Raw genomic sequence first — 26,671 nt, 5'->3', positions numbered from 1 at the left:
AAAAGTCCCAGTTTCAGAGGTTTAAAATCTTGTTATATATAATGTCTGCAGACTTGTGTAGACTTTCTGAAACTGAAGCGTATTAGTGTGGATGCATCCTGACGATCTCCTGCTGAATATGAAATGTTAATGTAGCAAGTATTTAACAGTCGTCTGTCTCCGCATGCATCAGAAATCTGTTTATTTCATATCCACCGCTCACACAGTCACACACACACACACACTTTCTCAAGAAAGAAGAATAAAAAAAAAAACAATTTAGCTGCCACTTTGTTATGATTGCATTTTCCAATCTGATGGGATTCTTAACAAAAGGAAAGCCAGTCGTTTTTTTCCCCTCCCTCTCTTTCTCTCTCCCCGGCGCTCAGCAGGGGATCTCCAGCTGAGAGATGCTATCTGATGGCACGACACGCACATAAACACACACATGAGCGTGTGCACAGTGCTATATATGCATGTAGCAACAACTTGTGTGTGTGTGTGTGTGTGCCCAGTATTAAGTGTGGTAATCAAGGCTGCAATAACGGAGCGTTTCCAGGCGGCTCTCAGAGATGCAGGGTTAATTTTGCCACTGCCACTTGAAAGTCAGCAGGTTGCTGTGCTAATTAATGGAGCATGACTGCTATCCTCAGGCAAATCCTCACACACTCCCACCCAGACACAAGCAGGAGCTCTCTCTCTCACACACACACACACACACAAGCATGCACGCAAACACACACAAGCATGCACGCAAACACACACAAACACACAAAGAAAACACATTTGCTGACAAAAACAGGCACAAACAAATACAACAACTTTTAGGGGTGTGTGTGTGTGTGTGTGTGTGTGTGTGTGTGTGTGTGTGTGTGTGTGTGTGTGCGTTGGTTTCACCTGTATATGAGGACATTTCATCCGTTTACGCACCGACATTATGAGGACATACCGTAATTGTTAGGACAGTTGCGATGTCCTCATAAGTCGCGCAGCGTAGAAGCACTTAGAATGATGCAAATAACTCCCTCCCGCTTTTTCTCGACATGTCCCCACAAATACGGTTATCTGACTTTTTTGTGTATGATACACAAAGTCATACACACGGTTTTTTTTTCGCGCCACTTGGATTCATACACGATTACCCGCCACCCCACACACAAAATGACCAGAAGTCATTGGCTGCGTGCGTCAGTGACGTTCTGCTCAGTGATTGGCTGCCGCGGATGTCGGTCTAGGCAGGTTCTGCTCAGTGATTGGCTGAACCCGGAAACGTCGGCTCTGGACGCTCTGCAGCGGAGAACTCCTCCCACCAGCAGCTGCAGGTTATTCTGATGAGTGGATTAATGAGGAAGACGCCGAAGAGGTAAGGATCTAATGTTTAATAGTAGTTAACGTTTGCTTATTGGAAAATTGTTGGTTTGTTATTGTCATGGTCGTTCGCTCTCATTGTTAATTCTCTTCTACCGAGCTGAAATATCGACGGTAGCCTACTGCCGTGTTTTTAGGTCAGGGTATAAACTCTTAGCCGAGCTACCTGAACTATGAATGAAAGCATACAAGTTACAAGCTATTTTACGAATTAAAGCATAGTTGAAATCGCGTCGGGTTTGCTCGGGGAGCCTGCAAATTAAAAGCCAAGCTGGTCTAACTATGGTTAATGAAGCCTGGACCGTCTGGATCAGTCCGGCCATTTAGCTGAGTTTAATGTCAGATCAGGCTGCTGAGACAGAGGGGGACCCTGCCTGCCTTACTGGAAGACAGCAGAGACACTTGTGAAAGACAAACAAACTGAAAACTACGGTACATTTCTCTGATTAGCTGTTTTCTTCTTCTGATCGACGCTCGCTCTTTTTATTGATTTTCAATGTCGCTCTCTCCCTCTCTCCATTCACTCTGTAGGCCTGTCTCGCTCAGCCAAACAAAATGTCCATCAGCCCGTCTCCTAGTTGATGCATCCCAGCGACATGTGGAAACAAGTTTTAAGCTTTTCGTAGTACGTTTGTGGGGTGAAGCCCTCGCGGAGAGAAACGTCATTAAAGTAAAGTCAGATCAGCTGGTTCACGTGAGATCAAGCTGCAGGGAGGAGGAGGGAGGAGGAGGGAGGGGGGCTCTGAGCAACATGGAGGTGAATAACAAACATTCAGTGAATGACTGAGGTGGAAATAGACGTAGTGTTAATGAAGGAAGACTTCAGGTTAGTGGAATATAACTGCGCAATGTTATAATTTCCCGTAAATGCAAAATCAATCATATGCAAATTAGCCATGTGTTTGTTAGGTGAGGAGTCGCGGAGAGAAACGTCATTAAAGTAACGTCGGGTCAGCTGGTTCACATGAGATCAGGCTGCAGAGAGGAGGGAGGGGAGACTGAGCAACATGGAGGTGAATGAAGAAATAACATGTCGTTTTCTGATGATCAAACATTCAGGGAATGATCGAGGTGGAAATGGACGTTGTGTTAATGAGGGTTAACTTCAGGTTTGTGGGCTGAGCTTGTGCAGGTTTATTTAATTTGCTGTAAATGCTGCAATGATTGTATGCAAATGCCATGTGATTATGTTGAGAAAAAAACAGCAATGAGCCAGTCCTCCTTATTTTTCCTGATCAAATGCTTCATCCGTTTGTGTAAACTAGTCTGGTGTCTAGTCTAGTCCAGTTGACCTGATTTAAACGTGTTTAATGTTGAGAGAGAATGTCTGATGTGAGTTTGGCACATCAGTTTGGCTATAGCTCACTCAACAGTTTCAATGTTCAAATGAATGTGAATGCAACATGGCAATTATTAAAGCTTGTTTAAAATGTATGTTATTATCTGGACATTATTACAGGAAAGATGACTGAGAAGAGGAGGAGGAGGAGGAGAAAGACTCCTGACCAGGATGCACTGGAACATGTTGTTCAAGGAGAGGATACAGCCTTCCTAGAGGTAAGGTTTATTAACAAGTATAAAAGGTACATTTTTCATCCAATATATTAATGTTTGTTTCTCCTAGTGTAGTCACCTTAAAGGGATAGTTCAACATTTTGGTAAATTCGCACATTGCCATATTCCCTATAGTCATAGCTGTAGGTTCATTACCTTAATTGCTAGTGCATGTTCTGAAATCCACGGGCAGAGATGAGGCACACCGTACCTCCGTTTTTTTCTCAACTACACAATCCAACAACTCCAAAATGCTCTGGTGGACAAGTTGTGACCTGCACATTCTCCATGATATGAAATAATCAAGTAACATTACGACACAGAGTTGTTTACGAGGCAAATGCAGCCAAAACTTTATTCCAGACATGACTGCTGAGTGGAGGGATTTTAAAATGGAGGTGAAGCAGCCAGCCAAATACACATAGGTCATTAAACTGTTTTCCACTGTACTTAAAAATTGTCAAACTAACACATGAAATGTAACCATTAAGGAGAAATGTTAAGTTTAGTTTGACGTTTTGCATTAGTTCTGTCCGTGACGTCACAGGGTTGGTTGCCTGCGTTGGCTGACAGCCACAGACAGTGAAAGTGAAGGACATTAGCTACAGACAGAGACGGTAAAACATGAAACTGTGGAGGCACTGGATTAGAAGAGACTCAGAGGAGACCTCTACTGTGTTGCTTCTGTGAACTAGTTTTACAGTGTTAAAAACTAGAAAAAAACCTCTGTTTTCTTTAACTGCCGCTAATAAGGAGCCGCCGCAGCGGTGGAGCTGTTATCAAGACTCCTCTGCTGATCTTGGTGTGATCATTTCTTACAGCATGTTTACATCCAGTCTGGAGACAGGAGACAGGCTGGACCCTCTGGTCCCACACCGAGGAGCCTTCACAACCTCACACACACACAGCAGCGATCTGATGGCATCTGATGACATCGGTAACAGTAATAGCGCCCATCACCATAAAATAAGAAGGGAAAATGACTTCAAAATCTCTGATCTCATCCTCCACACCCAGCCCTCAGCAGAAGACTATTCAAACAATAAATATGTCTTACCTTTACTCCAGGTGTCCAAATCAGTCAGCAGCAGCAGTCATCCAGCTCCATTATTCCCTTTTACATCACGTTCCTCGCGGCCAGCGCGTTTCATTCATTTGCATTGTGTTGAAAAAAGTTTTTTTAGCAGCGGCAATAGCCGTGTTTCTGATCAACCGGACCTGTGTTGTCCGGTTCCACCGCTTTGTTTTCTCCCGGTGCAACGTTACTTCCACACGGACACGGTCTGCGGTGTGTCGGACTGTCTGGTCCTCTGGACCGTGGTCTGGACTCGGTACCGACAGCGGAGAGGCGCCACCGTCTCCTCTGTCAGCCTCTCCTGTCAGGAGCTGAAGCTAAAGCTAACGTTAGCTGAAACTTTTTCTTTTCTTTTTTTCAACACAATGCAAATGAATGAAGCACCACGCTGGCTGCCATAGATGAGGAACGCTATGTAAACGGGAATAATCGGTGGATTATTAAACAGTTGGAGCTGGATGACTGCTGCTGCTGACTGATTTGGACACCTGGAGTAAAGGTAAGACATATTTATTGTTTGAATATGAAACATTCAGTTTGAATAATGTTGAATGTTGTTAACTACCTGACACAGCACAGGACTGTGAGGACACAGTGTCCTGCAAGGACAGTCCCCTCCCCCACCTTTCATGTTGATCAGGCAGCAAACTGTGCTGTGTGTCAGATGTTCACCTGACACACCTGAATTATGAGGACACCTTTCTGACAAAGCCCTCATACTTCTGCTGAGGGCTGGGTGTGGAGGATGAGATCAGAGATTTTGAAGTCATTTTCCCTTCTTATTTTATGGTGATGGGCGCTATTACTGTTAATACCGATGTTATCAGATGCCATCAGATCGCTGCTGTGTGTGTGTGTGTGAGGTTGTGAAGGCTCCTCGGTGTGGGACCAGAGGGTCCAGCCTCTCTCCCCGCGGTGACTGATGCTTATCACGGTGTGAACGTGGGCCGGTCGGGGGAGGACGGGCTGAGGCAGAGAAACTGAAAACTGTCGGAGTAACGTCAGGTTGTTGTTGGTTGATCCGGTGAATGATCAACTTTCAGGGTTGATCAGAAGTTTCCTGTGGATCACATCCAGACTGGATGTAAACATGCTGTAGAAATGATCACACCAAGATCAGCAGAGGAGTCTTAACAGCTCCGCTGCTGCTGTGGCTCCTTATTAGCGGCAGTTAATGAAAACAGAGGTTTTTTTCTAGTTTTTAACACTGTAAAACTAGTTCACAGAAGGAGCAACACAGTAGAGGTCTCCTCTGAGTCTCTTCTAATCCAGTGCCTCCACAGTTTCATGTTTTACCGTCTCTGTCTGTAGCTATGTCCTTCACTTTCACTGTCTGTGGCTGTCAGCCAACCCAGGCAACCAACCCTGTGACGTCACGGACAGTCGAACGACAAGATGGCGGCGCACTAGCTAAAACATGCAATTTTTAACTCCCAGTTTCTCCTAAATGCTTGTGTTTCATGTGTTAGTTTGCCTAATTTTAAGCACACTGGGAATCCATTTAATGAATTATGTTAAATTGGCTGGCTGCTTCATTTCCACTTTAAAAGTGCAAGTAGTTCATAGTATTTGCTTCATGTGTTGTAATGTCACATAATTATACATGATTATCTCATAGCGTGGTGAATGTGCAGGTCACAACTTGTCCACCAGAGCATTTTGGAGTTGTTAGATTGCGTATTTGAGGAAAGCGGAAGGTACCATGTACCTCGTCTCTGCCCCGCCGATCTCAAACCAGCTTGCAGAGACAAAGGTAACAAACCTACTCCTAAGACTATATGGATTGTGGCAATAGGCAAATATTGAACTATCCCTTTAAAATTGTAGCCTGGTGTAAAAGTAAAGAATTAAGAAGTTAGTTTCTAATAAAAGTAGCTGAAAAAACACAAAGGCTATTAATACTAAGAGTAATTGATTCAATAAAGAATAGTTAATTGAAAGGCACATGGATATTGGAAACAGACCATAGAGCATCAAGAGGGGGAAGCACACGACACGTCATCCACTTGAGGATGAGGGTGGATGACGTGCGCTCTCATGTGACGTTAGCCAACCCCCTACCCCACATTCGCACACAGCGGTTCACATACTAACATCATTATCCTCATTATCTAAGAAGTTTTTTTAATCCACCAACACTTTCTGAAATATCAAAGGAAACCAATTCTGTAAAACAAAAAAAGAAGTAGTAAACCAGCCCCTGAAAATCTTAAAATGGCTCCGAACTGCTTGTGTAACTTCATCCAAGCCTCCTGCAATCACCACAATTGAAAGCATCACTTAGGGCGTTTTCACACCTGTAGTTGTTCCGATTCAGCAACTAAACCGATACAACTGTTGCGTTCTTTTTTCTGGGCCGTTTGTGTTCACATTGCATGATTCTAAAGCGGTACAGCGCCATAGCAACGGCCCTAACAACACCCCATCAGCTGATCAGCAACAATGGCAACAATGAACCGCGGGCTGACTTGCAGTAGTGAGGAGGTTCAATTTCTTATTAATATTTGGGCAGACGAGTATTTAGTTTAAGTTCAATTAAAAAAAATGCCCAAGCTGACTGGTTTATGGCTGGGGCGAGACCTTGAAGTATGCCTATAATGTGCTATAGCTACAAATGTAGTCTAATAGGCTACATTATTATTTATTATTATTATTATTATTATTATTATTATTATTATTAGCTAGTGACCAAGCGTGCTGTCCGCTGTCTCAGTGCTGACACGTGAATGAATGACAGAGCGTGTCACTGCCCGTGAGAGAGAGAGAGACAGAGAGAGAGAGAGGTGGTCAGGTTGTGTTGGTCAAGCTGTGTTTTCAGTTTCAGGTGTCATAGTTATGTCAGATGAATTGTCCTCTAACACAGCCATTCTCAACCTTGGGGTCCCTCCCGACCCCAGTTGATGTGGCTGGAGGGGGCGAATGAACGACATGTTTCTTGGCATGCATTGCTGACCTGGGCATTGTTTCTTAATAAATTAGAAAAACTTTTCTTGTCATTCCCCTTTTCCGTGCATGGTTGAAGGAGATTGGCTTGCATCCACGCTCCACTCGCTCCTGCGCCGACAGGTCCTCGCATGTCACATAAACCAGCCTGGGTGTGTGGACAGTGGACACCGCATCAACTCGCCAGCCGCATCTATTTAAACTCCGTCACTTTGTTTTGTTCTTTTGCCCTGATGAAAACCTCCAGGTCGGAATATTGGCCATGGAGACAAAACTACAGCAGCCAATTATTTTTTTCAGTGCAGGGATCAAGAACTAAAAAGGCAAAAAAAAAAAAACCACCGCGGACAGCGCTGCGCTTTATCCATCATGCGTTCACACCAGCGTGTGTGTGTTTGTGTGTTGGGGCGGGGGGTCGCGGACAGCAGTGCATGTGAAATTGGGGGTCGCGACTCAAAAAGGTTGAGAACCACTGCTCTAACACCCTACAGTTTGACTCTTTTTTTCTTCTAGTAAACGGGCACCGTAGCATGACTAGTTATAGGGGTTGTTTGCGGAGCTCTGCCCGGTGCTGATCGCCGCGGGTCAGCTTGGAAAGGCTGGTGGACTCGTGGCTTGAGTTTGCGTCTTTCTTTTCTTTTGGCCACCGGCTTTCCTGTTTTAAGGCCAAGACGACACGCTGCTGATGCTCCATTATGTTTTTGGGGCAGTTGCCCGTGGTCCTCCTCCTCCGGTTGCCAGGTAACCAGTCAATTTGTTCCGATACATGTGTCGGTTGCGTTCTCACTACAAACGAACCGCTCCAGGGCTCGGATGGAAACGAGCCGAGACCGCCTCTCCCAAGCGATCTCGGCCCGCTTGTTTTGTTCCGCATCGAGCGCGATTGCTGTGTTCACATCTGACCAAACGAACCGATATATGACGTAAACGCTCCCTGTTTCGGAACAAATGGTCAGGTGTGAAAGCGCCCTTAGACTGTGTTTTTAGTCTAAGTCCTCACTGTTGCAGGAAAACCTAAAGCAGCAATCATTACAGTGTGTGGGGAACCTGTGTGCATTTAGCTATTCTTCCACCTGTGAGGACTTAGATTAAAATCAGCGTAAGTGACGATTTTCAAGTCAACTGCAAGTGGAGGGTTCAGGAGACTTGTGGCGCTTTTCGACTACACAGTCACGGCACGGCACAGCTGGGCTCAGTAAAGGTGCTCTTCCACTACAGCTGAGTTCTTCTAGTTCCTCCTCAGCGGGGGCGAGGTTGTCGCAAGGCCATCGTCTGCACCACAGCGTGGTTTTACACACAGCATCCTTTGACCCGGGTGAAGGAATAACAACAGTCTCGATACAGATCAGTGGGTGCTGTTGCCGCTCTTGGGTGTGATATTTAATGAATGAATATTGAACAGGTTCACAGCATTAGGTGTAGTAGATGGCCAGCCTGGTCATTGTAGGCATGTGTACATCTGCACATGACAAATTGTTCATGTCTTCTTTTACATGACCACTAAGTGATGGCGTGATGAGACAACACTACATTTCCTCTGTCCAATTTCAGGAACCCTGTGAAGCACCATGTGACCTGAAGGCTGAAGGCCAATGAAAGCGAGGCAGCATCAGAAAAGGCAAGTTGTGCTTTGTACCTTCACAGTTACTTGCTTTAATATGTTAGAAATGCTTTGGATCCTTCAGGTCTTTATTGTAGTACTGACATTTCTGCAGTAAACATGGCGGTGTCATTACTGATGATTTTTGGAATGAAAGAGTATTGTTTCTGCTTAAAGTAATCTCAGATTTGTTATTGTCATTCTCACACACACACATACAGGAAGCTGCTGGTGGAAGTGATGACCGGATGACGGGTCGGTTCCAATCCTGCAACATCGAAGGATAACTCTGTAAGTTGACTGTACTCTTGTGATGACATGCTTTTACATCCAATCATAAATCTGTTCTATGACAGTGCTCACGAGTCCATACACTGTTGAATGTTGTTAACTACCTGACACAGCGCAGGACTGTGAGGACACAGTGTCCTGCAAGGACAGTCCCCTCCCCCACCTTTCATGTTGATCAGGCAGCAAACTGTGCTGTGTGTCAGATGTTCACCTGACACACCTGAATTATGAGGACACCTTTCTGACAAAGCCCTCATACTTCACAGATTAGGATGCAGAGGTTGGTTATGGATTATATTAAAGATTATGTTAAAGCAGGGGTCTCCAACACGTTGCTCGCGAGCTACCAGTCGCTCACAGCCCCTTTGCCAGTAGCCAAAGGATTAAAGGGATAGTTTGGGTCTTTTGACATGAATCTATGTGGCGTCCCCATCACCAGTTAGGTGCTGTGACAGTGACTTTCCCCGGACTGCGTCCCGTCAGCAGAGTTCCGGTCTGGTTTTGGTGTTGACTAATGCAGTCCGGCTAGGTGGCTGGGGTTATGAAAATAAAGCGTTTTGCTTCTCAAAACAATATGCGTTCAAAAGAGTGATACATTTGCATCACAAAACCGTTGTCCACGAAAAAGTCTGACCTCGCAATCGCTTGGTGCTATTTTCTCTCCCTCCGTATCACTGCGCGCTGCCGCCTGTAGATGGCTGTGTGTTTCCATCAGCTGTTTCACTGAGTTTACTGCTCGGATAGTTCACATAAACATATCTGATTATGACACAAGTGATGAAGCCATCCCTTGTTTTAGCACGGAGCCAAATGGAGACCTTAATGTACCTGATGTGATGCTGAACCTCGCCAGATGGAGTTAAAACGGGCAGAGAGAGAGAGGAAGGACAGGGAAGTGAAAAGCTGAAGTTGTTACCTTACATCGCCACAGTCTATGGTTGTGGCATATTACACGTGCATTGCGTCACTTGGTAGCGGATTCCACGGTTGCGTGTAGGGATGCACGATAACATTTTTTTGAAACCGATACCGATAACCGATAACTTTCTGCTTCCGAAGGCCGATACCGATAACCGATAACATACTTGGAAGACTAGTGAGGACCTAACATATATCATGACATCAATACTATAAACAAACCAAAAACAGTTTTGACTCTTTAAATGAAGATATTCTATTAACAAGCCTTTCAAACACAGGGTTTCCCGCAGCGCTTTCCTGTTAAGGCGGCCGCCTTAAAGGGATAGTTCAACATTTTGGCAAATTGGCCCATTGCCATAATCGCTATAGTCATAGCAGTAGGTTCATTACCTTTAATTGTAGGTGTAAGCTATTTTCAGTACGGCGGAGCGCAGCAGCTGGCTGCTCAGAGCTACACTATAAGGCTAAGGGAATTTCTTGGTTTCCCTCATTAAACTCATCAAATTCAACATCCCAAAACTCCACAGCGCTTTTGTAGACAAGTTGTGACCTGCACAACCACCACGCTATGAGATAATGACGGAACGATACGAAACGGAGCCGTTTTCGAGGTAAATACAGGGTAAATACGGAGACTGCTTGCTGAAAAACTGTCCCTGAACGCAACGCGCATCAGCGGTTTTGTATGAATTTACCTCGAAAACGGCTCCGTTTCGTATCGTTCCGTCATTATCTCATAGCGTGGTGGTTGTGCAGGTCACAACTTGTCTATAAAAGCGCTGTGGAGTTTTGGGATTTTGTATTTGATGAGTTTAATGAGGGAAACCAAGAAATTCCCTTAGCCTCCATAGTGTAGCTCTGAGCAGCCAGCTGCTGCGCTCCGCTGTACTAAAAATAGCTTACACCTACAATTAAAGGTAACGAACCTACTGCTATGACTATAGCAATTATGGCAATGGGCCAATTTGCCAAAATGTTGAACTATCCCTTTAACAACAATGAGCTGCTGCCTAAACTAACGTCTTAAAAAAATTAAAAATGTAGCGATATTCGCCGCTGCCGCCGCCGCCCCCCCCCCCCCCCCCCGTCGGACGAGCGCCTTCATTCATCTCCGCATCCTCTCACACACATACACACACCACAGAGAAGCGCGCATGCATAACAGCAGCGCGCGTGGCGAAACTTAATACGGCGCGCCGAACATTTATTACAGATATTCAGCGAACTGTCTTCTTTATTACCGCCCCACATTAGCGCCGTCATGTTCTGTGTTTACAAACCCAGTACGCACGCTGTGCTGCGTTCACGTGTTGACAGAAGTTCCCTGTTCCCGTTTTGCGAGCCGTTCTTCAGACCTTTTTATGTTCATATTTCTATGGTTTATGTGTAATAAGGGTAATTGGGACAAGTCAAGTCAAGTCGGCAACTACCAAAATGATGACCGAGTTGACGAAATGAGGGACTATTCTGATTTCAGTCAGAAAATTGTTTTTCTGATTATAGGGAGGCCACCTGAACGCAGCATTCACTGCAGGCTGCAGGTCTCATGTAGGAGCAGAGCAGAGCGCTCTGAGTGAGAGCGCTTGGTAAAAAAAAAAAAAAAGGACCCATACCGCAGTGCTGACAAAAAATATATAATAAATCTTATCGGGCCGATAAGTTATGATATCGGATTTATCGAAATGACGTCATAATTTCCTGATATCGGGCCGATAATTATCGGACCGATAACTATCGTGCATCCCTAGTTGCGTGTGTACGGAGTGTTTTTATTACACCACTCGTGTGGACGCGGAGCAAAACTCTGGTTTCAAAAATCCCCGGGCTCGTGTGGACTAGGCCTGAGTGGCAAATCAAATAGCAGTGGACACAGAGAAACCGGGTAAAACATGTAGTATCAAAACAAACTGTCAAACAATCCGTACACTACGTTGTGTGTTTTAATAAATCCTGTAACACACAGTGTGACCGCGGCACCGGCAGAGAGACAGACAGGCTCATTGTTAATATGCAGAGGGACGAGTTTACAGCTGTTACTCGCATCCCGACAGTGACTCCCGACACTTATGGTGTGTTCATTATAAGTCGGAAAAAAAAAACGAGCTCCTCTCAGACCTCGCAATCACTTGGTGCTACTTTCTCTCCCATCACATCACTGCACGCTGCCACCTGTAGACAGCTGTGCACGTTTCCATCAGCTGTTTCACTGCTGTTTCAATCATATCTGATTATGACACAAGTGATGAAGCCATCCCTTGTTTTAGCACAGAGCTAAAGGGAGAGCTTTATGAACCTCAATAGGCTATGTAATGCTGAACTTCGCCAGATGGAGTTAGAGCTATAGACTGTATAAAAGAGTTTAGAGCAGAAAGAGTGATGGGTGATTGTTGCAGCACAGTCCATGGTGGAAGATCAGACGGACAAACATACACAGACAGACAGCGTGCATCACCTGCACCGGACAGTGCTGCTGGAAAAAAATAAAAGAACAGAGGAGCCTCGCTAGTTCTCTCTCTTTAGCCTGGCGTTTGGCTGCCCTTTGTTTAAAAGAGTTCAACATGTGAAGATCTATAACCGCCATCTGACCACCGGTCAGCTGAGCCAGAGCACAGTGGAAATAATCGTACTGATTGTCTGATAGTCTGTATACATTTGTCGGGCTGATCTTCCATCACGCACTGCGCTGCATTACTGATCATCACCTGGTCACCCTGTCTCTCACAGCTATTGACCCCTTGCACGTGACGTCACGTTCCACTCGCGGTAGCTGCGGACGCCATGATAGACGGCAAAAGAACAGTGAACGTCAATGTAATTGAATGGCCGCGTTATAGTTTTGTGACATACCGTGGTTATAGGGTTTCCCCTCCTTTTCCACTGAGCTGGTTCCAGTGCTGGTTCGGAGCCAGAGCCTGACTAGCACCGGATCTTTGCTTTTCCACCGCTTAAGAACCGGTTATTGGTCCTTAAAACTGTCCTTGCTGGTCTATTGCTAAGAACCGGGGGCTGGCCACTGGCAGCGTGGTTACATGAGCAACAGGACCAGTGTGAAGATACAGACACATTATCGATGCCATTATAAGTTAGTTTATCTACAGTGTATAGTCGATGTAAACACAGTTGAAGCTAACTAGCTGAGCTACATGCTGTGGCTAACAACAGCTAACGCTAGTATTAAACATAGCACCGTCACAACGTAGTTGCCGCCGGCGGATCGCGGCGATTACAACGAAGACGGTGTAGCGACTTAAGCCAAAAGAGCCGCTGAGAGACTAAGCATGGGCCGGTTGTCAGACGCGCTATCAAAAAGAAACTCACTGAGATTCAGAACTAAAGATCAAAGTGTTTATTAACCCAACAAAATAGGTTAACTCATAATAAAGTGTACAAACTAAGGCAAAGTAATCCAAAAAATAGCGTAACTATAGCGGTCAACAAAAAGTAAGGCAACCCACGCTCACCCCCTCTCTCTCTCTCTGAAACAAAGGAAAAGCAACAGGTGAACATAAGTGCTAAACCCCGCCCATAATGACGTGACCCGCTACTGAAATAATAACATAAACTAAATCATATTCAAAATAAACAACACCAAAACAACCCTTAAACTTAACCAACAGAAAACCCAATTCATGGCTCCTACATACCAGCCCCTAATTATTAAGTTATTACACATAATAATTACCCATATTCATATTAATAGGAGACACGAACCAATATGCTATACATTCAAAATTCATAATGCATATTTTTGTCTTCTTTCTTCCTTCTTCCTGTTCTTCTTGTGTCACAAGTCAATAAAGTCAAATGTCTCTTGACTGTCAGAGTCCATCAAAACCACAATTCTGTGGAAAGTCTGTGAGTCAAAAGTTCAAGTCAAACGAGTCAAAGTGTCACTGTGCAGCATCCGCTCCTCATCCAGCTTCAGCTCCCTGTGGTAGGCAGATCCTTGTTATTGGTCGGTTGAGGCAGATGCTCCCCAGACGAGTCCAAGATGAGAAACGTTTCATCACGTGAGTCGCAGCATCAACCTCCTCCGCAGCCTGCAGAGCACTCACCGCTGCCGCCCTCTTGACCTCTGCTGGACTGAGCACAGTGTCTGCATGGGATGCTAAGTCCTTATGAAGCCTCCTCTTCAGGTATGAAGCACACTGATCGACAATTTTCACATGATTTGGCACACTGAGTTCCTGGTTCCTTGACGGTAAAGTAATCTTGTAATCACCATTCACTTTCTTTGACGAGTGTGTGACCAACTCACATACTTCTCTTCTCTTGATTGCTCATCCATGTTGCGTTCAGGAAGATCCATCTTGAACTGTTGCCGAATTTCCTCCAGATTCACAACTGAGACTCCATTTACTGATAATTCTTGTTTTTCACAATCTCCTTTTACGGGTCCATTCACAGTCCAGCCCAGCCTTGTCCTGATTGCATAAGGTCCACCATTTACACTGTGAATGACTTCCTGTGGTTCCAAAGCTTTAGGAACATTCGCTCCAATCAGCAGTTCCACATCTGCATCTATCTCAGGCAGATACACAGATCTCAAATGAGACAATCCATGAAGATCCCTCTCCGTGGGAATGTTCCCCCTGTGGACGGGCATACGCTCCTGTGTGTAAGTCTTTGGCAGTTCACAAAAGTTGTCACTTCCTAAACCAGCAACGTCAAGTCCTGAGACAACATGGCTACTCACAATCTTCTCTTGGCCCATGGTTCTCAAGAGGATGTGTGACCTTTTTCCTGTGAGGCCTAATTTGTGCATCAGTCCCTCTGTGCAAAAGACTGCTGTACTTCCCTGATCCAAGAAAGCATAGGTGGTGATGATCTTGCCTCCTTTCTTGGACCTGACCTGCACAGGAACAATGGGAAGTTTACATTCACTGTCACCAGCCCCGGTGAGCCCACTTGATACCAAGGTGTCATCTACTGCAACCTCTGATTCTTTTTCCTCTTCACAGGAATTATTTTCCTTTTCTTTTGGAGGAATGTGAAGTATGGTTGGATGTTGGAGACCACATTTTGCACAGGAGATCCGTTTTCTGCAATATTTGCTGATGTGTCCAATACACAGACAGCCGAAACAGAGACCATTTTCCCTTAAGAAGCCTATCTTCTCTTTGTGAGTTCTTTTCTCCAACTGAGGGCACAAATCCAAGGCGTGTCCTCCTCCACAGCACAGACATGTCCTCCCTGTTGTCAAGGTTTGTTCCTTTCTTTCAGTTACTGGTTGAGCTTTGTTCACAGGAGACACCGTGGTGGCAAAGCTTGCTCCTTCATGTCCAGAACGATGTTGTGGTCTGACTTTGTTCATGCATTTATTAACTGTCGCTGAGGGCGCATCCTGTATGTTCCCAAACACTGGATCAGTTAAGATTTTCACTTGTCTTTCAATAAAATTGGTGATGTCACTGAAAGTGGCTCTCATGTTGCGTTTCTCCTGCAATTCACAGGCTACAGTTCTCCACTTGTCTCGCAATTTATAAGGCAGTTTCCTTATAATAGCAAGCATGTTGGCAGGAAGATCAAGCTCATGCAAATATTCCACTCCTTCCATAGCATTAGAACAGCTTCTGAGGAACAGACTGTAGTCCTGGAGAGCTTGGACATCTTCTGGCTTGATGGGCGGCCATGACAGAGCCTTGTCCATATACGCAGAGGCAATTTTCTGCGCATTTCCAAAGTGCTCACATAACAATGCTTTAGCTCTGACATAGCCCCTTTCTGGGATGAGCTGCTGGCAGCTTCTCACCAGTTCCTTAGGATGGCCACTAGTGTACTGCTCCAGAAAGTAGAGTCTGTCGCTACAGTTGTCAGTGTTTCTCTCCACACCATTCTCAAAAGCTTTCATAAATGCATGATACTTTAATGGATTACCTTCAAAAACTGGAATTTCTCTTTTGGGTAATGATGAGAGGCATTGCTGTTGGACTAAAAGAGTTGTTATTTCATTTTGCTTTCTCATAATTCCCAGAATATTGTTTTGATTATCATCTGTTGACCCAAATCCTGCGTTCCAGGTGTTTCCATATCGAGTGTGTGTCTCATCATTGGTGTTACGTTTCACTGAATGATGTTTGGGTTCATGCAATAACACAGATTCACAGTGAATGAATGAAGGTGCAGTATTTTCTTTAGGCCTTGTTCCTGGATCCAAGCAGTCATGTTTAGTTTCCCTTTGTTTCACAGACATTTGTGGAATAAATGAGTTTGCATCTGCATTAAGAGCTCTTGGTTTAGATTTTTCTTTTTCCAAATAAGAGTTCATTCCATCAGAAACCCTTGACCTGAAGCTCTTTCCACTTATGATGCTCTGAGACCTCAGCACACTTAATTTTGCCATGTTTGCTGCAATGTCTTCATCCATTTTAAGTTGCTCCTTTTTCCTTTTCAGGCATTCCTCTTGTTCCTCAAGTTCATGTTTGTCCTTTAACCATTTCTGTCTTGCCATTAATGCTGCCAGGTCAGCCTCTGCTATCAGACGTGCAGAAGAAGCAGTAGAAACAGCAGACCCTCTTCCAGTAGCAGAGTTTTTGCTTCCCACGTTTGACACACTGTCACTTGGTTTTATGTCAATTTGCATTTCCTCTGTACTGAGTCTTGGTGCAGGTTGAGTTGGAAGTTGAGGTTCATCCTGTGTTGGACACTGAAACACTTCCTCATTTAATGCAGCAGCTGAATCAGAATGAGATGGATTGAGGATGCCATTTTGTTGTGATTTCTCTGGCTCACTCAGCCACTTAACAACATCCTCCTTAAATGTGTGGCTGTATTTCATGATGCTGGAAAACCATTCATTCTGTCTTTTTTGTTCATCTTCCATGAGCAAAGCAACCAAAGCATCATGTGACATCATGGCATTTTCACACAGTTGTTTTAATTTGTCAAAATGAGATTGAACATGTGAAACATTTTCCTTTGTTTTCATCAGGGCTTTCATTTCTGGTATTAGTGCTTTCATTTTATTCACAGTGATTTTACGTTCATGTTGAAGCTTTTCGATTTTATTTGCCCATGCCTTGGCTGTGAGTTTGCTTTGTCTTTTCCCACACTCCATTTCAACATCAGCATTTATTTCACTCATTTTCCTTGATTTTCCACAAGATATTATTTGTGCACCTGAGACACATCCACAGAACAGAAGTGAAATTCATTCAACAAACATCATCCACATTACGCACAGCAGCGGAGCGACATCAACTTCAGAGACAGAGTGAAGAGTCACATTTACAGCTTGGAGATAATTCGGCATCGGATGCACTGCGCTGAGGAATCCAATCCTCCATTAACCAGGCAATCGTTCCCAATGAACAACAACAGTCAATATGCACGCCGCGATCTTTCCATTGATCCACGGCTTCAATGCGCACATCCACAGGTGGACTTACCTGGCTGTAGTTCGCTTTCGCAGCGGCTCCTTAAACTGTTTCACAGCCAGCGCCTACCTCCGTGCCTTTTCTCCGGTTTCTGTTTATATCGTCCTCTTCCTCTTTTCGTCCTCTTGATTTCGGCTCCGCTGATCCGTCTCTTGATGTTTGTGATTAATGCCTTTTTTGTTGACAAAATGTAGCGACTTAAGCCAAAAGAGCCGCTGAGAGACTAAGCATGGGCCGGTTGTCAGACGCGCTATCAAAAAGAAACTCACTGAGATTCAGAACTAAAGATCAAAGTGTTTATTAACCCAACAAAATAGGTTAACTCATAATAAAGTGTACAAACTAAGGCAAAGTAATCCAAAAAATAGCGTAACTATAGCGGTCAACAAAAAGTAAGGCAACCCACGCTCACCCCCTCTCTCTCTCTCTGAAACAAAGGAAAAGCAACAGGTGAACATAAGTGCTAAACCCCGCCCATAATGACGTGACCCGCTACTGAAATAATAACATAAACTAGATCATATTCAAAATAAACAACACCAAAACAACCCTTAAACTTAACCAACAGAAAACCCAATTCATGGCTCCTACAGACGGCTTCCTGTTTTCTTTTATTTTTCAGCCGGGTTTAATCAGAGAATGATCACTAATTATACAGACGTCGGGTCAGGTCTTCAACACCCACGGGTCGGACCAGGTTTTAATTTCCAGGTCCGTTAACTGTAGTTAGCAGCAGCAAAGACAGCAGCAGCTGCTGTATGGGGAGTGTGGCACTGACTGACGTTAACTCCTTAGCAGTGGAAAAAGCACAGAAAACTGAGATATTCTACGGTGAATAACAAAAAAACAAACAGAATATTGCAACGGATGAGTAGATATTCTATTTTAAATAAGTGATAATGCTGTGAGGTTGTAGTGTGAAGTGATTGAGCCACATTGTTGGACGGCACCCATACACAGTACATTATCACTGAGCACTTTCTGCCGTCCGTCATGGCGTCGCCTCTCGCGTAACGTTCTAATTGTGACGTAGCTGCAAGCGGTCAATAGCTGTGGGTCCAACTTTCACTCTTTTGAACGCATATTGTTTTGAGAAGCAAAACGCTTTATTTCCGTGACCCCAGCCAACTAGCCAACTAATCCTTTAACAGTCGGCTGACGCGAGACATGGACAACCGTCTCACATTGAAACTGCAGTATTTACCAGAAGCACCATAATTTCTTATTGTACATGCCCACGATAATATTGAGTCACTTTTCTTATCGTGACTTTTGGTATTACTGATACCGTTATGTCCCTATTATATTCTAGTTATTTAAAAATCAAGATATATTTGTTGTTCAGTTTTCATAGTTTTTAAGATGTTAAGTTTAACATTACAGACATGTGCTTAATCAATATATTATAGTGTAGTGACATGGTTAAAACTTTATATTCCACATTTCCAATTTTCCTTGTCCTGGTATGGAAATTGTCTATTATACCATTTTAACTGACTTTGTTCATGTCACAATTCAACACTAACACATTTCAGTTATGGATTCTTTTGGCTTAATATAAAGGTTTCTTTTTTCCTGCCTAGGATGGGGAGCACTAGATGATCATGTTTCCTCTGCTGATGAGAGGCTCGAAAAAAAGAGAGACAATGTGGACCCGCCATCGCCCCGCCACAACCCCGCCCCACTGAGGAGGTACTAGAAGAATTCAGCTGTAGTGGGAGAGGACGTTAGAGAGAGAGAGAGATTCCTGAGTGTTGATATCGAGTAGAAAATTTTAGTATTGTGTATTATAGAGGCTTAAATAGGCTACTATTTTCATGAAGAGTGGGAAAGACAGATTTTACGAACGTAAAGAGTTAATGTTACAGTGTAGCTCTCGGCCATTTTCAATTTCCAAAAGTAGCTCTCAGAGGAAAAAAGGTTGGAGACCCCTGGTATAAATTCAACAAATGAGTGAGACTGATAAAAGTAACAAAGTTGTATGCAGCATTTTGTTCATTTTCTGAATTGGTAGGATGTAAATACAGCCCTGGAATATACTGTATAAAGTAAATATGCCGTAGTGTTTTGGTAAATTATACCAAAAATAACATGTCAGAAGTACAGACCTGCAACAACAATGATATTTATTTTTTGCATCAAATATGCTTTTCTGTAGATGAATTGGACCTAGAGCTGGACGAAGGTGAGCAGGATGATGGAGATGACGAAGACGAGGAAGACAGTCAAGCTGAGGGAGATGATGACATCATCGGGGACAATGAAGGCGATGAAGGTGGTAGAGACAGCGAAGGTGGTCCTCACAAAGAAAGGTTTTTTCCTGGTAGTTTGTATGTGTGATTATACAACAAGTATGAATACTTATTTTTATAATTTTAGAAACGTTATGTTACTCATGAAAATAAATCACAAACTTAATCAACCTCCTGTAGAGTGCTCCTTTCAGGTGCCAAACTCAAATTTTAGAACAATTAAATACCCATTTTTTAGTGTATATACAGCCCCGTTTTAGCCCAGTGGCTGTTCCCTTCTGTATGTGCAGGTCAAAGAGACACTAGTTGTGACCGCGGTGAAAATAAAATATGGCCTGGGGCTGAATATTTCGTTGGATGAAACAGAAGATACCTCTATGTTTCTCTCTCTCTCTCTCTCTGACTTTTGGGCTTTTAAATAATCTGGAGTAATCGCAGTGTTTGGCTTTCCCCATCAGCTGTGTTGGCGACATGGTATTGGTTTAGTTTGGGAAAGTCTGTCAGGGACCAAGACTGTGATAAAACATTAACGTCGGCTCAGAGTTCACTCATCTGGGACTAGAAAATCCTTTCTGTTGCTAGGTCGTTACTAAGGGTCGGATTATTTGCTGTAGAGGTGAACTATGTTCCATTACACATAGGAGTCTACTGACGTAACTGATTGTGTTTCAGGTATTAGTCAGACTGAGAAGGGGAGAAAAAGCCAGCACACTCTCTATATCCCTTTGGCGATTCTTTATTGCAGGACAGGCAAGCACAGACATTTCGACCAAAGTCTTTTTCAATGTCTCCCCTTCTCAGTCGGCTGCTGTAGTCGTGCATCTCCTTAAGATTTATCGCTTCTTGCTTCTTCCTGTATTAGTTGTACCCCATGTATTTCCCTGGAAACGGTCAGTGCACTCGCAAAAAACATTCAAATTTGAGAGCAAATTGCCCATCAAAATGAATATATTTTGATGATACATTCTATTTAGTTGGTAATGGTTGTATTTCGCAATATAACCCTCTCGGGTAATATTGCTTAAGTGTGTGTGTGGCTGATGTCCAGTTAAACCAGTGTGGTCCTCACAAACAATGTTTTTTTTCTTGATTTTGTGTGTGTATGTGTGTGAATGGGTAATGTCCAGTTAAACCAGCGTGGTCCTCACAAACAATGTTTTTTTCTTGATTTTGTGTGTGTATGTGTGTGAATGGGTAATGTCCAGTTAAACCAGCGTGGTCCTCACAAACAATGTTTTTTTCTTGATTTTGTGTGTGTATGTGTGTGAATGGGTAATGTCCAGTTAAACCAGCGTGGTCCTCACAAACAATGTTTTTTCCTGATTGTGTATGTGTATGGGTAATGTCCAGTTAAACCAGCGTGGTCCTCACAAACAAGGGTTTTGTCCTGATTGTGTGTGTGTATGGGTTATGTCCTAATAAACAAGGGTGGTCCTCATAAATCACCATTGTGCTAGGAAACGCCTCCTCCCGCCCTGTCCTCTCAATCCACCAAAATGTTAGATTTTCGTTTCTCTGGATTCTTACACAGTAGTTTAATTCTAAGTAGACAGGAATTTTTTTTATTTTTTTTAGACCACTTTGATCTTTTAGCCACCTCTCTAGGACAACGGGAAAGCAGGGTCCTCATAAACCACCACTGGGCTGGTATGGGGAAAGTGACCCTGTAAACCCCCCGTACCTGTATAGGTGTGTGTGTGTGTGTGTGTGTGTGTGTGTGTGTGTATGTGTGTGTGAATGTATGCATCCATTTGTGTGTAAGCTAATCAAGTGACATGCAGCTGCACACTCAATCAGACCAGCCTCCACTGATGCACACACACATACTGAGCAGCAAAATACACACACAGCAGCAAACAGATATACAGTTTGAGCTACTACTACACCAAGGCTAAAAACAGTGATCACATTAATTTATTCAGAACAACTTTTTCATGTTGCGGCTTCAGGACACTTGGGTCAGTACGGACGAGCAGTATGGAGGTATCTGGATGTTTCATAGTGTGTGTTTTGGACGATGCAAAAGTGAACTCTATCTGCCGTCATTATATGAAAACCCGTTGCCACCCGGACCCCCCCTGGAACTCCTTTTGATGACTCTGAAAGTTCTCCAAACCCTTCCTTGGCATGACGGTGGGTAGAAAATTGGTGAATTATCGATTTTGGGTGAAGTATCCCTTTAATTTGTGCTCAATTTCATGCAGATTTCAATATTCAATGTACCAGCTCACCAAGGTTATGATTTCTGTATATAGATATAGATATGTTAATGTGGAACCAACTCTATGGGTGGATCTTTTTTTTTCATACTTTTTTCATTTTAATTGAAATGGAGCTAAGCGAAAGTTCAGACAGGAAGACGATCTCTTTAAACCTCTTCCCAGTTTTCCCGCCATCCTCTCGCTCCACCTAATTCATCCAATCACAGTCTGCCATACACAACAAATGTAATTTCATCTTCATCTTCAACCTGTCTCTCTTTGTCGTAATGAGTCTGTCCTGAATTAACTAATTCAGTCTCTTTAGCACCCGAGTTACTGCTGAATCTTCATGAGTCTACAGGAAAAGCTGCTTCTTCACCGTAACTGAGCTTCCACCACTACGGTACGTGTGTGTCTGTGTGTGTGTCTGTGTGTGTGTGACACCAGCTGACACAAATCAATTCATCTGGTCGACGTGTGAGACGACAGAGGAAAGTGCAGCGTTCAGCAAAACAGTGACGCTCGATGTCGCCACGAACCTTGAACCTGAGTCACCTCCGCTCATCTCAGAGCCGATTGTGGCAACGAGGGCCACTGTTTTAATTTAACACACACACAGTGTAATAACCCTGGGTGTGTATAAGTGTACGTGTGTTTGTGTGTGTGTGTGTGTGGAGAAGGTGGGAGAGGTCGAGGAGGGGGTCAAAGTCAGAGGCTGGTATCCTTGTGCGGTGATGAGCGTCGTGCTGCTGACACAACCGTGATTATACAGGACCAGCTTGACCTGGAACAACACCACTAACAGCTAGACACACACACACACACACACACCGACACATGGCCATTTCACTGCGAGAGGTATAAAACGGGACAAATAGCAGGTTGGGAAATATACCAAGGCCAGATGGGACAAGGCAGCACATACACCTGTTCAGAAACACACACACACACACACACGAACATGAACGGGAGTCGTGTTCTCCGTCATGACGACCTCACACACACACTGTCATTATGAATCAGGGGACGGACGTGAGCGTGGAGCAGGGAGGTCTCTGTCTGCGACGCCTGTTAGCTGCACATCAGACGCTCTGTCTGTCTGCGCCCATTACGTGAGCGGAGGGAAACTCTCTCGTTGTGTGTGTGTGTGTGTGTGTGTGTAAACGTCGACTTCGCTCTGCATCGGCTGAAATGAAGATGAATTTGTCTACACTACAGGTGAATAGGGTAAAAATTGTAAATAACAGATATCACCATGAAACTTACCAAGTTTATCACTTTCATTTAGACAAATATTTTTTGTATTACAAGTTTTGTCAAATTTTATGTTTAAATATGTAAATGAGGCAATATCTGATGAAATATGCGCTAATTTGCATACGTTTCCAGAACCGAAATCTGGAAAATGGATAAAGCCACTTCCAAAATTCTTGTTTTATTTTGTTGACATATTAGAGTCAGAAGTTTTTACAGAGGGGATTTTGGATATCTCTTTTTATCACTTTGTAAATGAGAAAAATACTGTCACCAGCCCTAAAAAATCCAATTTCGTCATGTTTTTAGGAATAAAACGTTGTATAAATCAGGCTTTGAATGATATATCAACAATCCCCTCTGTAAAAACCTTCAGAATATAGACAGGAATAAAACAGGAAGGTTTGGTGTCTGTAAGTGCTGCTGAAGTGGAGATTTCGGGTTCAGAGTCTGAGGAAAAACTCATTTTGAGAAAACGGCCTTTAAAGACTTGTACTGTAAAATTCCATAGATTGTTAATGTAAATCGTACTTTTACGATTTGTTGCGGATATAAAGGAAATGACCATTTTTGGAGCCTACATAATTGTTCAGCAGAGCGAGAGCTTTACAACGATACCTGACATGACATGGGTCAGACAACAAGCACAGCACAGTATGTCACAGTAACATGTTAACTTTTGGCGAATTTAGGAGAAATCTACCAACAAAAGAGACAAAATGAAGTAAAATAAAAACCTTAATGTGGATGTTCTACCATTTCTTTTGACTTTTCTGAGAGAATACATGTTAAGGAAGAAAAATAGCCCAAAATCTCAAAATTGATCAGTGCATGAAAAAACAGTGTTTTTGCCTGTAGTTTTCTGGTTTCTGCCTTTCGAGAAAAACCTCACGGATGGGGGAGGGAGGGAGGGAGGTAAGAGGAGGTGTGGGGGGGTTCCCCTCCAGCGAAGAAGTGACTCTCCGACGCCAACCCAGTTTCCAAATGACTATAATTTTGCTTTTAAGCTGAATCCTGACCCAGAATCATAATTCATTATCAGCGACGCCGTGAGAGAATGAATCGGGGACTCCGAAAAATTACTTATAAAAGCCATCAGTGGTCTGACAAGGGTAGTAAATCTTGGCCTGCACTCAGGTGTGACTGCATTGTGCGAATCAGGTGTTAAATTTGGAATTAGCTGCTTGCTGGCTAACAACACATACATCACACTAATGCAGTTCTGTCATTGCTGCGCTCGCCCTTAATCAGGGCGCATCTGTGTTCTGATGAGGCGACTCGGCTCCCCTATAATGATAACACACACACACACATATTCACAATACACACACACACATACACATATGCATGTTACACGAACAGAGGAAGTCCCCAGAAACCTAATGTTTGCATTGGACTCTGCTGTTGTGTTATAAGTGAGCCAGGTAGCACAGACAGACATGCTGCTGTCTGATAACTAATGGACAATCACAGCTGGATCTGTGTGTGTGGGAGAGAGTGTGTGTGTGGGAGTGTAACCATTCACGATACACAAGAGATACAGTAGATCCTGCACTGCAGCAGCAACAGCAGCTGCTGGTTCAGAGTAAATAAAACTGACTGAGAGCAGCAAACTGGAAAAATATCAAAATCTCATCCACATCCTGAGCTGCAGCGCTGAATTATGGCCAGAAGTGTTTGGACGTGTCACTTTATCTACATAAAATAAATATCCAAATAAATGTTTTTGGAAAATTTGAATAAGTTAATGTCTGTTCTAATTGTGAGCAGTCATTTCCGTGTACACATGTCCTTTATTTCTCATGAATCAATATAAAGGGTTAATGTTTAGACTCTAAGTTGTAGTTACTAATATTTACCTTGGTCCCTCCCCTTCACTTAATTTAAATTAAAACATCTTCATCTGTAATTTCTCCATCCAAGAGTTACCAAAACAAATCACAAAGGGCAGAACTGACAAGCGCCAAACACTTGACGTCCTGTTAACACCTGCGTTAACCAGGATTACTGGTTAACACAGTTAGTTAATTACTGTTAACTAAAACTAAGACTAAAACTAAAACTAGCAGTGAAAAAATAATGAAGTAAACTGAAATAAAAATAAAAATGACATTTTTTCCTAAAACGAGAACAAAATAAAAACTAAAATGAACAGTGCAAAACTAACTAAAACTAAACTGAATGTCAGATAACATCAGTTTAGTTGTACTTTTCTTAGAGATGGCTAAAGTTGCAGGAATAACAACGCCACAGCTCAATACGGGACGACTTGGAGTACGAGCCACAGGTAGATAAGAGTGAATGTAACGTGATGAGGACTGATGGGAACATTATGGGATGCATTGCAACTAAAAGGGAAAAATCCCACAGATTTGGAAGTTCATCATCTTCAGAGGTCTCACAGTGGCTTTCTCCTGAAACCTGAAAAAGTAAAACTGAGACTAAATAAAAACTAGTAAATTCCTCAAAAATAAAAACGAACACTTGTTGAACTAACTAAAACTAAACTGAAATAAAAACAACAAACTAAAAAACTAAATAAAAACTATAATAACTTTGGCGTTAACCACACAGCACCAAAGATTGTCAAGGCACATCTTTTAGTTTGCTGATCCATGACAATTACAATAAAAATCCTGCATCCACCATAACAACATGTGCTAAAAGTACATTTACATGGGAGGAGGAAAAGACAAAACAAAACAAAAAAACGAGCACACAGCGGTTGTTTGAATACTCCAACTTCAGCAGCATGAGCTCAGACTTGAGGACATCCCCGAGCAACTCAAAACAAGTCCTTTCCACTTCATCAGGGGTATAACTGTTTGAGGAGGTGTTGGAACTGTTTTTATCACAAGTACCTTTCCCAAACGACATTTCCTATTGATGCTTGGTACTTGACTTTCCTCTCAAGTACAGCTTTGTGATTCATGGCAGTGGGAGAAAAAGAAAAAAAAAAAAACATCAATGAAACACATCTTTTATTTTCTTGCTGCAGGCATGTGACACAGAATTAATTCGACCGAGGCTTGTTGCTTCTTTTTGCTCAGGAAACGTCATGTTTTTTTATAAGACGCCTCTATATGAGTCATCAAGAGCATATGTGGAGCGACAACGTTACGGGGGGGTGGGCTGCATGTTTACTTCAACAGTAACAAGAAAGGGTAAAAAAGAAATCTGTTTTCCGCTAATGGAAATGTGCAGCTCTTGTCTGAACAAGGCCAACGAAGCAGTTTCTGGTGCAGCTCCTTTTCCCTGACTGTGCTGGGTGGCGGAGTGTCAGCGATGACCTGGATATCCTCCATTTTCACTGACAGAAGGTGGTAACGCAGCGCAGCGCCAGTGACCGCAGCGGAGGCTGGAGAAGCAGCAGGGTGCTTGTTTTTTCCCCCCCGCATTGGGCGACTGCCTCCATCCAATCTTGTGCCACAAACTATGACGGGCGTCTTCGCTGGAAATGCAATTTTTCCAAACTGTTTCGCTTATTGGTGGTGGCGCTGTGTTTTAAAGCCCCAGTATGTAACTTATTTGGCTTTTTATTAGCAAAAATCAAACATTGCTTTCATAAATACGTATTTCACAGAAGTCGAATCACACCCACATACAAATGAAAGCTTTCTCGTACCTTAGAATGAGTTGTTACAAGTCGTTACAAATACATAAGTGGGCGACGCACCGAACCGAGGCGGCCATGTTGCATCGACATTTTTTCGACAATTTCTTTCTCATGGAATTTTTCCTCCCTCCAAAGTTTCAACAGGTGAAAACAGGTTGCAGCAGCAACTGCAACACTTTCTTAAACTGGTGTTAAATCCCAGTGAGCGTCATTACAGTACTGTAGGGCAGATGAAACACCT

The 26,671-nt window shown here is 43.4% G+C and overlaps 1 protein-coding gene and 1 long non-coding RNA gene across 2 annotated transcripts in view; one reads left to right on the top strand and one right to left on the bottom strand.

Moving 5' to 3' along the window:
* The window catches only part of adarb2 (adenosine deaminase RNA specific B2 (inactive)), a 217,482-nt gene that overhangs the window by 159,513 nt on the left and 31,298 nt on the right, over positions 1-26,671 (bottom strand). The gene's annotated exons all lie outside the window — the stretch shown is intronic.
* Positions 8,739-19,343, top strand: LOC146966318 (uncharacterized). The gene is made up of 3 exons (XR_015034529.1): positions 8,739-8,810; positions 18,691-18,799; positions 19,266-19,343. It is a non-coding gene; the product is annotated as an uncharacterized LOC146966318 (long non-coding RNA).

This window comes from Trachurus japonicus, chromosome 20 (genome assembly GCF_045865225.1).
Source record: "Trachurus japonicus isolate A0001 chromosome 20, Traja_1.0".
NCBI lineage: Eukaryota > Metazoa > Chordata > Actinopteri > Carangiformes > Carangidae > Trachurus > Trachurus japonicus.
The sequence above is the reverse complement of the archived record's forward strand: the minus strand, read 5'-3'. Positions and strand labels throughout refer to the sequence as shown.